The 13,214-nt window shown below is 38.5% G+C and overlaps 1 long non-coding RNA gene across 1 annotated transcript in view; it reads right to left on the bottom strand.

Moving 5' to 3' along the window:
- LOC110347054 (uncharacterized) overlaps positions 1-13,214 on the bottom strand; it is a 116,719-nt gene that overhangs the window by 103,465 nt on the left and 40 nt on the right. The gene's annotated exons all lie outside the window — the stretch shown is intronic.

Here is a 13,214-nt window from a genome sequence, read left to right as displayed (position 1 = left end):
TTTATCTTGCTGGATTAGTGAAATACTAAAGAACTTTTAAAACAAGTTTTAAATTATATGTTGATACATGGTTGGTTCTTTGAATGTTAGTACTAATAGTTGTTTTCTTCTCACAATGCAGTGCTAGGGAGTGAACCTAGTACTTCAAATAGGTTGAGTGGATACTTTCACAGAGTGACATCCAAAGCCAAAGGCACATCATATAGAGAAAGCCACTTACTAAAAAGATCTCCACATGAGAGTGGTAGAGATTCCAATCCCAACTGATCTACAGATTTTAATACAAAGACACAACAATTATGAGAATACAAGACAATAAGATGACTCCAAAATTCATAATTCCCCAAAAGCTGATCACACAGACACTGAAGTAGATGAAATTTCAGACAAAGAATTTTAAAAACTGACGGCTAAAATGTTCAATAAGACCAAAGAAGACACAAATAAAGAGCTGAATCAATTTCTAAAATGATTAGTGAGCTCAGAGATACAAATAAACAGCTGAATGGATTAAGAAAGACTACATCAGTAAGAGACAGAGGTTATGAAGAAGAACAAGGAAGGCCAGGGATTTAGCTCAGTGATTCCACTGCCTGCCTCGCAAGCACAAGGTCCGGAGTTTAATCCCCGGTACAAGAAATAAAGGAAGGAAGGAAGGAAGGAAGGAAGGAAGGAAGGAAAAAGAAAAAGAACAAGAACAAGCAGAAATCCTGGAAATGAAAACCTCAATAAGCCAAATAAAAAACACAACTGAGTCTCAGCAGTAGGCAAGATGAATCAGAAATAAAAGGCTATCAGGACTGGAAGATTGCAGATTTCCCAATAGAATCCTTAAATGCCAGGGTACTTAGAATGAAGTTTTATGAGCCTCAAAAGAAAATAATTGTGAATCTGTATTATTATATCTTCCAAGCATACAAAATCAACCCTCAAAAATCAATAGCATTGGGGCTGGGGATTTAGCTCATGGCACTGCGCCTGCCTCACAAGCACAAGGTTCTGAGTTTGATCCCCAGTACCAGAAAAAAAAAATCAATAGCATTTCTGTACATCAATAATGAACCTACTGAGAGAGAAATCAGGCAGTTTAATTGACAATAGCTCCAGAAAATGTAAATATCTGGGAACCAACCTAACCAAGTAGGTGAAAGACCTCTACAATGAGAATTACAAAACACTGAAGAAAAATATTAGAAAATGGAAAGACTTCCCTTGTTCATGGATTGGTAGAACTAATATTATGAAAATGGCCATATTACCAAAATATCTACAGATTAAATGCAATTCCTATTAAAATACCAATAATATTGTTCCCCTAACTAGAAAAGAACCCTAAAATTCACATGAAATCAGAAAAATCTAGACTGGGCAATGAAATTCTGAGCAAAAAGCAATGTTGGAGGTATCATGATATCAGATTTGAAGTTATACTACAAAGCCATCATAACAAAAACAATATAATATTGGCACAGATACAGACATGTAGACCAACAGTCATCTGATTTTTGACAATGGGATGAAAAACATATTCTAGAGAAAAGACAGCCTCTTTAACAGATAGTCCTGGGAAACCTGGATATCCACAGGCAGAAGATGGAAACTAGAACACTATCTCCCACTCTGTACTAAAATCAATTCAAAATGGATCAAAGACTTAGATGAAAACAGAATTTTTGAAACTGCTGGAAGACTACATAGAGGTAACACTTGAAGCCATAAGCACAAGTAAAGACTTCCTGAATAGGACCCTAGTAGCAGAAGAAATAATATCAAGAATCAACAAATGAGATTTCATCAAATCAAAAAGCTTCTGTACAGCAAAGGAAACAGTCAACAGAGTGAGCTACAGAATAGGAAAAAATCTTTGCTAGTTACTCTTCTGCCAGAGCATTAATTTTTTTTGGGGGGGGGGGGGGTACCGGAGATCAAACTTGGGACCTTGTGCTTGCAAGGCAGGTGCCAGAACCACTGACTAAATTCCTGGCCCGAGTATTAATATTTAGAATATATACAGCACTCAAAAAATTAATCCCCCAAACAAATAACCCAATAAAAATGGGCAAATGAATTGAATAGACACTTCTCAGAGGAAAAACTGCAAATGGCCAATAAAAATATGAAAAAATGTTCAACATCTTTAGCTATTAGGGAAATGCAAATCAGAACTGTACTGAAATTCCATCTTACCCCAGTCAGAATGGCTATCATCAAGAATACAAAAAACAATGAATGCTGACAAGGGATGTGGGGAAAGAGGACCCCTCCTACATGGTGGTAGAAATGTAAACTAGTATAACCACTATGGAAGTCAGAAAGGAGATTCCTCATAAAACATAAAAATACCATTTGATGCAGCTATATCATTCCTGGTTCTCAAAAGAAAGACAATATCCATGTTTATAGTGGCATAATTCACAATAGCTAAGCTGTGGAACATCCTAGATGTTCACCAACACGTGAATGGATAAAGAAAATGGGATATACATACACAATGGAATAGTATTTAGCCACAAAGAATGAAATCATGTCATTTTCAGGAAAATGGGTGGAACTGTAGTCAGAGGAAAAAAAGACTTGTTAACTTCAAAGAAGGAAAGTCCTAAGAAAGGCAGTCAACTTTCCAACAAATATAGTGAAAACACAATGACATGATATCTTTTAAGTCCTGTTATAAAATAACTGCTAACCTAGAATTCTATTACCAGTAAAATTATCCTTTAAAATGAAGATGAAGTAAAACTGACTTCATACTGTGAACCCCTGAAACATTACTGGAAACTTCTGCAGTAGGCTCCAGTCTCCTGCTTGGGGTACAATGCAAGCCTGAGGAAAAAAACCTAAAAGACATAACTAAGACAGAAAGTGGGGAGCCAAGACAACCAGTGTGGGTGCAACTGACAAAGGTGCTGGCCAGTCCAGGGCACTAACTTTTATTAGTAATCAAATGGGGTAAAGGCAAGCTATGTGCAAGGATAGGACTACATGTAAAGATGCATGGTGTGGTTTCTATGGAAACTAATGGAAGCAAAGCTTATAAAGGACAAGACAAAGCATTCTCAAATTAGGAACAAAATAGACAAAATATATGGTTGTAATTAGAACATTGTCCTTCTAGTTAAGAAAGTTTGTACTGTGGGAACAGAATTTGGGTGCGAGTTACTTTGACCGCAGCACATAGGCTTCAGCTGGACTCACTTCTACAAATAAGCCAATTGTGGAGTTAACTCTTTACAGCTTGCACTGCTTACAAGCATAATCAATATTGCAGTCTCCTGCAATTTCAGAAAATTTAAACTAATATAATAAATTGCTAGAAAACCTACACTAATATAAACATGGAAGAGATTTTTTTTTGAGGGGGGACGTGATGGGCCTTGAACTCACTGTGTAGCCCAGGCTGACTTGAATTCTTGGAGATTCTCCTGCCTCAGCCTCCTGAGTGCTGGGATTACAGGCATGCACCACCACACCTGGCTCAAGAGATTTTTTCAAGTTAGGAAATAATGACCTCTCAAAAAATAAAAGTGAAGGGGCCAGGGATGTAGCTCAGTGGTGCCATGCCTGCCTGGTAAGCGCAAGGTCCTGAGTTTGATTCTCGGTATCTAAATAAATAAATAAACAAAAGTGAAAAACTAAAGAGTAAATATATGAGTATATCTATGTGAAAATTAATTATAGTAAGCAATTATAATAATGCATTGAAAGGTTTAAAATATATGAAAAATTATAATTCAGTTCAACAATAGCACAAATGGTAAGGGAGGATTCAGTTAAATTTTTTACATTATGACATTTTTGAGAAAATATTAAAAGTACTAACCTACAGTCAATGGTATACATATCATCTTTTGGGTAACCACTGAAAGAATTATTAAAGAAAATAAATCTATCAAGTTTCTAGAAGGGAAATGGAATAATAAAAGTTAATTTTTTTAAAAGAAGTTAGAAAGAGATAAAAAAGAAACAAATAATAGAAGAAAAAACAGGTAACAAATAGTAAGATGTTATATTGAAGCATAAATGCATTCATAATTACATTAAATTTAAATTGTCATACAGGATTCTAAAAAGATATACATGGTTTATAAGAAATGTATCATTAGTATAAAAACACAGAGGTAGAAGCTGGGCATGGTGACACATGCCTGTAATCCCAACAGTCTGGGAGGCTGAGGAAGGAGGATCACAAGTTTGAGGCCACTCTGGGTAACTCAGTAAGACCTTGCCTCAAAATTAAAAATTAAAAAAATGCTGGGGATGTAGTTCAATGAGAAGGCCCTGGGTTCAATCCCCAGAACTGCAAAAACAAAACAAAACACAGTTGAAAGTAAAATAACATAATATGATATTCAAATACTAATCAAAAGAAAGTTGCTGTAGCTATATTAATATAGAGAGTTGAGTGGTCCTTAAAAAGGTATGTCCGTGTTCTATCTCTAGAACCTAGGAATATGACCGTATTGAGAAAAGGGTCCTTGTAGAAACAATTAACCACTTACCAGTCCAATTATCTAAATACAGGATGACCAAATATTGTATATTTTTCATTAATTTTTATAGGATAACAGGATATATAAAACCAACAATTTATCAACTTTATTCAATACCAGAATTGACTGGTTGAAATGACACGTCCCTTGTGACACTTGGGATAGTATGGAAACAAATGTGCTCCCCAAGTGACACTCAAGAGTAAACTGTTAAGTGGTTAAGGATCTCGAGATGAGATTGTCTTCAATTACTTGAATGGGCCCTAAATCCAGTGACAAGTGTCCTTATAAGAAACAGAAGAGAAGATAGAGAAGAGGATAAGACACTGTGAAAGCAAAAGCAGAGTTGGAGTTATTCAGCCATAAACCAGAGTGTCTGGAGTTACCAGAAGCTGAATGAGGAGGAAGAATTCTCCCTTAGAACCCTTGGTGGGATTGCAACCTTGCTAACACTTTGCTTTTGGACTTCCTCCCTCTAGAACAGAGAAAATAAATGTCTGTTTTTGAAGCTTCTAGATTTATACCAATTTGTTATAGCATCCCCGGGAAACTAATATAGATTTTGGTACTGGAAAGTACGGTGCTAGTGTAACCAATGTCTAAAAATGTGGATGTGGCTGTGGAATTGAGTAATGGACAGAGGCTGGACTAATTTTTGAGAGGCATGATAGAAAAACCCCAGATTGCCTTGAAGTGACTGTCAAAATATGGACATTTCTACAAATATGGTGATTTTGGTAAGGTCTCAGAAGGACATGAGAAGCATTATTAGAGAAACTATCATCTTAAAGAATACATATATTGTCATGAACAGAATGTTGTTAGAAATATGAACAGTAACAGCATTTCTAGTAGGAATGCAAAAGGAAACAAGGGATATGTTACTGGAAATGGAGAAAAGGTGATCCTTGTTAAATAGTGGCAGAAAACTTTAACTTAATTGTACTCTACAATTATATGGAAAGAAGATTTTATAAGTGATGACCCTGGATATTTAGTTAAGGGGATTTCCAAGTGAAATGTTAAAGTTGTAGCCTTGTTTTTCCTTGCTACTTAAACTGAAAGTCAAGAAGAAAGAGATAAATTGAGAAAGTAATTGTTGAGCAGAAAAGAACTAGCATTTTATGATGTCTTAGTCCCTGAAACACACTGATGCCTACAACTTAAAGGTAAAGAGGTTTATTTTATCACATGTTTCAGTATTGTCGGTCCTTGCGTGGTCATCTGGCTCCAAGGCAGGACAGCATGGCATAGGGGCAAGGTGGAGGAGAACTGCTCATGGTATGGCAGATAGAAAGCAGAGAGCATGAAAGAAATAGCTGGAAAGGGAGATAAATCTTTCCAAGCCATTCCCCCAGTGACCTGCCTCTTCTGACCAGACCCTACTTCCCAATAGCAAGTTAACTATAAGCCCCCATAATCTAATCACCTTTGAAAAGCTCTGCCTATGATCACATGGGGCTTTGCAGATATATCCCAATATAAACCACAATATATGATTTGGAGTTTTCAGTTTTGCTAAAATTAGGAAATTCACTGTTGGGAAAATACAATCTTGAGAGAGGCCCAAGGATATAGCTATATAAGTTTTTACTAAGAAGATTCAGTGTGCAACTCATGGATCCACTCAATCATCTCAGAAAAAGCCAGGAATCAAGGGGTGGGAATAAGAATGCCACAATTTACTCCTAGTGACTCACTACCAAACTTTTCACTTCCCATCTCTGTAACTTCATGTTCTGTCGACCTACAGGTCTTAATTCCAAAGGGAGGAATTCTTACACCAGGACACAGAAAACTGATTCTATTGAACTGGAAGTTAAAACTACCACTCAGCTGCTTTGAGATTTCTATATCTCTAAAATCAACAAAGAAGGAAGTCACTATACTGACTAGGATGATTGATCTTGATTACCTAGGAGAAACTGGGCTGCTACTAGCCAATCTTACCAAACCAAGGGAAAAAAGACCCATGTGAATGCAATTAGAATTGAAAAATGCAAATTACAAGAGACCTCTAAAATACAGATTATTAGTTCAAAAACCTGTACTATAATAAATTTGAAAATGCAGAAGAAATGGATGGATTCCTAGATACACACAAATTATCAAAATTAAACCCAAAAGCTATGAAAACCCTGAATACGCCAATTACAAACAATAAATCTGAGGCTGTAATTTTAAAAGCCTATCAAGTAAGAAAAGCTCATGACCTGAGGATGCATCACTAAATTCTACAAGACGTTTAGGAAAGATCTAATGCCAATGCTCTTCAAACCCTTCAATGAAATTGAAAGGGAAGAAGTACTACCAAACTCATTCCTGGAAACTAGCATTACCTTGATTTCAGAACCAGACAAGGACTCAACTAAAAAAGAAAACTACTGGTCTACCTTTTTAATCAACATAGATGCAAAACCCTCAATAGGATGTTGGCAAACAGAATGCAACAAATCATTAAAAAGATCATATATCATGACCAAGTAGGCTTCATCCCAGGGATGCAAGGATGGTGCAACATATGCAAGTCAATAAATGCAATACATCACATAAACAGAAGCAAGGACAAAAAGTCAAATGATCATCTCAATAGATACAGAAAAAGCCTTTGAAAAAAACCCAATATCTGTTTATGATAAAAACTCTGGAGAAACGAGATATACAAGGACATTATCTCAATCTGATAAAAGCCATTTATGACAAACCTACTGCCAATATCATACTAAATGGGGAAAAACTGAAAACTTGTTCCCATAAAATCAGAAACAAGATAAGGATATCCACTATCACCACTACTATTCAATACAGTACTCAAACAGTTAGCCACCACAGCCAGGCAAGAGAAAGAAAAGGGAAATGTGTAGGGAAGAAATAAGCCTTTTTTAGCAGATGATATAATCCTTTATATAGAAAACCCAAAATATTCCACCAAAAGACTCCTAGAACTAATAAATAAATTGAGCAAAGTAACAGGATACAAAATCAACACACAAAAATAAATAGCACTCCTGTACAACAATAATAAATCCACCAAGACAGGAATTAGGCAAACAATACCATTCACAATAACTTCAAGAAAAGTTAAATACTTAGGAAGTAACCTAACAAAGGAAGTGAAATACCCCTATCATGAAAACTACAGTACTATTAAAAAAGAGATCAAAGAGGGCACAGAAAATGAAAAGATATCCCCTGTTCCTAGATAGGCAGAACCAATATTGTCAAATGGCCATACTACCAAAACTGATATATAGATTTAATGCAATTACAATAAAAATACCAATCAAATTAGAAAAAAACCCTAAAACTCATAAGGAATCAGAAGAGACCCAGAATAGCAAAGAAGAGCAAAGCTAGAGGCATCACAATCTTCAACTTCAAGATATATTACAAAGCTACAGAGATAAAACAGAATGGTAATGTCAAAAAAAACAGACATATAAATCAATGGAACAGAATAGAGGATGCAGAAACAACCCTAGGCACATTCAGCTAGCTGATCATTGACAAAGGGGCCAAAAACATGCTGGAGGAAAGATGACCTCTTTACTAAATGGTGATAGGAAAACTGGTTATACACATGCAGAAGATTGAAACTAGAGCCATATCTCTCACCATGTACTAAACTAAAATAAAAATGGATCAAAGACATAAATACTGTATTAAAACAGAAACAATCTACTGGAAGATAAAATAGGTAAAACTCTTGAAGACAAAAGCATAGGCAAGGGCTTTGAACAGAACTCCAATTGTACAAGAAATGTCAAGAATCAACAAATGAGATAATATCAAATCAAAAGGCTCTTGCACAGCAAAGGAAACAACTGACAGAGTGAAGAAACAATCTACAGAATAGGAAAAAACTTTTACCAGGTATTTCTTGACAGAGGACAAATACTGAGAATAAAGAACTCAAAAGCAGTAGACCCCCCCAAAATAAAGGACCCAATAAAAATGAGCAAGTGAAGTGGATTGACACTTCTCAGATGAAGCAGAAATGGTCAACAAATACGTGAAAAATGTTCAACATCTCTGGCCATAGAGAAACACAAATAAAAATAACACTGAGATTCTATCTACCCCAGAAAGAACGGCTATCATCAAGAAATTAAATAATAATAAATGCTGGCAAGACTGGAGGGAAAAAGGAACCCTTCCACATTGTTGGAGGGAATGTAACTAATACAACCACTATGGAAATCAGCATGGAGATTCCTTAAAAAACTAAAAATAGAAATTCTATTTGACCTAGCTATTCCCCTTCTGGGTATCTTCTAGAAAGAGTTATAGACATTATATTTAGTGATGAATGAATGCCGATGTTTATAGCAGCATAACTCATAATAGCTAAATCTTAGAAGTGGCCTATATGTCCACCTACAGGTGAATAGATAAAGAAGATGTGGTACTTATACACCATGGAGTACTACTTTGACACAAAGAAGGATAAACTTGAGTCATCTGTAGGAAAATGGATGCATTTTGATCATAAAGTTAAGTGAAATCAATCAGACACACAAGCTAAAATATCACATGCTTTCTCTTATATAAGAAACCTAAATTATAAATAAAGTAAATAGCAAAATAAAAGATGGATATTAGGAAACAGGAAAATAGATCTCTTGCAAATGTGAAGGGGATCAAGAAATGGGGGTAGGAGGAAAGGAGGGAAGCAGAAGTGGTCATGAAGAGAATTAAGATGTGTTATGTATATGTAACAACTACTAATGATAAATGTACTCACTTTGTACTTCAAACATGTACTAATAAAAATAAAAGTTTTTTAAAAGTTGTGGTGTGCATCTAGTTACTGAAAGACCCTGGGAGTAATAGGCAACTGGGCTTACAAACACTATCTGAGCATCTTAGAGATATTTGTAGCTACATTTCCTCCAGGGTGACACCTACATGGGCATGCAGGCCTATGAGAAGATCTATTTTTAAATTTCCTTGGCTCAGTACAGTTGGGTCTTCCGTGGAAGTTAAATCCAGTGTTTAATATGGCATGGAGTAAGGGGACAAGAAGGCCCAAAGATAGAGATCAGTCTGGTTTTCCTATGAAGTTATTAATAATATGACATTGAACAGTGCCCACTGCTTCACTACTCTCCTCCCTGGAAGCCCCTGCAACAGAAGCAGGGACAAGGAAAAGGACATTGGTGAGAAGTTACATGGAATGAGTCCTAGATCCTGCCTGCTAACACCTCTCTGAATCACCTTTTCCTTCCCTAGGCCTCAGACTCTTCTCCCCAAGAAAGAACTTGTTGAGGGATATCAGAAGTGAGATTCAGAGACCAAACCAGTCCTATTCCTCACCCCTTAATATCCATATTTCCTTGTGTGTTTAGGGAAGTTGTATTTGGAAGGTACAGCTGATAAACTAGAGCCCTGCTAGAGCCTTGTTCTGACTCAAAGTGTGTCTTGAGGACCAGAAAATTTGGATTACCTGGGAACTTATTAGACTAGCAAACCCACAATACAGCTACTAAACCAGAATCTGCAATTTAACAAGATCTCTAAGGGGATTCCAATAAGCCATCAAGTCCAAGATGTATTGCTCCAGAGGACCTGGGATAAGACAAATGTTGAATGGAATTGGGAGTCAGGAGATCTAGGTGCTATTTTTAGTCCTGCCACTTACTGAGTGTACAAAATTGAGGAAGCTGTGTAATCACGCTCATCTTTTTCTTAAACTATGTGCTCCAATGGCCACAAAATGATGTAGAAGTCAATAGTGTGAGTTTTAGAGCCAAACTGCCCCACATTAAATCTTGATTTCATTTATGAGCAGTTGAAGCTTTGGGTGAGTTGCCTGATATGTGTGGGCATCAATCTCCTTATCTGTAATAGAGGGTAAACTAATACGGAGCATACTAGTAAGTTGAAACTAAAGAAATTAATACCAATCACATACTACTAGAAAGGTCCAAGCACATGTTACATCGTATTATACTCTGGCTTCCTATATCCCCTTCTAAGAACAAAAGGAAACCTCAAAAGAAGGGTCACCTGGGGCCTACCTGCAAACCTCCTCCTTTGGTGTTTATCATGGTGTATATACTTCTCAACAATGGGCACAGTCACCCAAAGTCTAGAGCTCTAACTCAGAGTCACCAGGCAGTCACAGGATTGGCTTCAAACTACTGTTTTGAACCTGTCAATCAGTTCCCTTGAGAAGGATTCCCCATCCCCTTTGTCTTAGTCCATTTTGTGTGACAATAACAGAATATCTCACTTAGGAATGTGTAAAACCAAGAAATATATTTAGCTAACAAGTCTGGAAGCTGGGGAGTCCAAAGACACGGCAACAGGATCTTTTCAGAATCTAGTGAGGGCCTTCTTGCTGCATCATCCCACAGCAGAAGGCAGAAGGACATCTGAGTATGAAAAAGCAAGAACAAGAGAGGGTTGAATGTTATAACAAAGCTGCCATTGTAATAATGAACCTAATCCTGCAATAATGACATTAATCCATTTAAGAACTGATCAACTTGGGAATGTCCCACCTCTCAACAATGTTGCATTGGTGATCAAGACTCCAACACATAAACATTGGGGAACACATTCAAACCACTGCACCCTATTGTCCATTCCAGCTTCACACAAGTCTGGATACTTTCCTCTCTCTGGAAATCCACAGGAGCGGCCAGAAAGAGAGCAATGCTGTCCAACCAGGAGAGGAGCCTTTGTGGAGCCTCCTGTTTCCTACAGCAACTCACAGATCGAAGAGTGGGACATCATCAGAACATTACCTGAGAACCTGTCACAAAAATCACTGGAGGAAAATCCTCCAGGAACAGGTGATAATGTAGAGTCTCAGCAGAACACTACATCACAGCAAGAAAGGCAACATGACCCAGCTGCTGTGCAGTGCAATTACTCTGGACCTTTGTTCCTCCAATGGGGCAAAGGCCTGGCAATGCCCACCAGTAGTGGCTGCATGGGTCTGGAAGTTCCTGATATATGAACTGACAAGTCGTTTTGTGAAAGTAGGATCAACCTCGATTTCAGAAGGTCTACCCTCCTTGAGTTTTGAAAACAAACTGTAAGCTGGATATCAATATAGTTGATAATATAGTGTCAGGAATAAAACAGATGCATTTCAACTCAATAAGAAGCCTAAATTCTAGAGTACAAAATATTTGCAGCTGAATATAAGTGGTGATCCTGGGCAAGGCTGGAGCCAGCCACAGGCAAAACTGTGCAAGGAGATGGTAAAAGGAAAATCCATAGGATGGTAAGGTCTAGCAACTTCACCAATACATTCCATATAATATATGAGAGGACAATGGAAACCAACACCATTTACCAGGTGTTTTGGGCTAGGAGCTCTAGAGATGGCCCTTTGAATGATAACACAGGCTTTTGAGGGCAAGTGATCCTCAGCTGTGAAGAAAAGAAGAGACCAAACTCCAAGGGATCACTAAATAGTAGATCCAAGCCATTTCCCCCACTGGATTAATAGATCCCAACAGCCCAGTCTGGAGAAACCCATTCATGTGTCCCTAAATTCATAGTTTCTAAGTCCCTCTTCTTGCTGTGCAAGCACCTGTTCTGCAGCATCAGGATATGGGGAGAGCCTAGCAAGGGCCTCAGACCAGATGCTTCTGCAGCTTGGGGTGTGTCTACTGCCCTCTGGACACTTGTCATCATAACACTGTTAACCACTTCCTAGTGGGTGCTATCTCTGAAAAGGTGGCTATCTGGTCACCACTCCTCTAGAAATAAATAGGTCAGTATCTCTAACCCTGGCCATCATGAAAACATGCACAGGAAATGCAGTGGTCAATAATTCATTACTGTCCTGCTCAAAGGAACAGAAGCTCATTTTCTGAGACTTAGGTTCGTTTCCCAGGAGATCAGTGTACTGAATTTGCAGTGATGGGCTGCGACTCATCCAAACCACATGGAAAATGTAACATTGCCGAGGGAAAGGGAAACAGACAGAGCCGTGTCCGCGAGGAAATTAAATGTCTGACACATTCCAGGATCATCTGTCACAGATGCACCTGTGAAAAGTGCTTAGTACAGAAAGTATTGCTGTGTACCTGGGCTAAGACTTTCCCATTCCTGACCCAAGGGGGCCTGCTTGTCACCAAGCGGGCGCAAGCACAGAGACACACTTGGCTTCTTTCTCCTAGACTGACATACTGAAAAGCTTTCCTCAAGGCCACGTTGCCACTGGCTGGCAGGCTCAGGACAACTGCTCTCTGCTACTTTCCAATGCATTTTCACAAGCGTAGAAACCAGATTTGTGCCAGAGCCCCTCCACCTGTTGGAAGAGAACTAGGCACCAGGGTTTCTTCCCTCCTTTTGGGAGGATCCTGGACCTGAGCCCAGCTCCAAAGCTCCTCCTCCAAGCATCTTCCCGCCCTAGCCAGAACCCTTGGTATCTGGACTCAAAGGCTGAACCCCGCCCCATCCCGTCCCTGCCCCTACAAGGCCCCCCCACCCCGGTGCCCCAGTTGAAGGGTGCGACCTTCCTTTTAGAATTCCCGCTAGCGAAAGGGGCGGAGGCCTGACTTCAGGGACGGACCACAGATGGGACAGGGGGTTCGGTTTGGGAGTGGGTGGAGTGGGGCCTATGTTAGTTGCGCGGCGCCTACTCCCCTCTGCCTACCTAGTGTCACCTTCTCTAGCCTTTAGTACGACTCGCCTCGGAAAATTTTTGTACACTCTTATCGTTCCTTCTCTCCTCAAAGCAATATTGTGAGGACCAGAAAC

The sequence above is a fragment of the Heterocephalus glaber genome, unplaced genomic scaffold (genome assembly GCF_053883595.1).
Source record: "Heterocephalus glaber isolate CG9 unplaced genomic scaffold, H.glaber_assembly_v1.0 deba00001547, whole genome shotgun sequence".
NCBI classification, from domain to species: Eukaryota; Metazoa; Chordata; class Mammalia; order Rodentia; family Bathyergidae; genus Heterocephalus; species Heterocephalus glaber.
The sequence above is the reverse complement of the archived record's forward strand: the minus strand, read 5'-3'. Positions and strand labels throughout refer to the sequence as shown.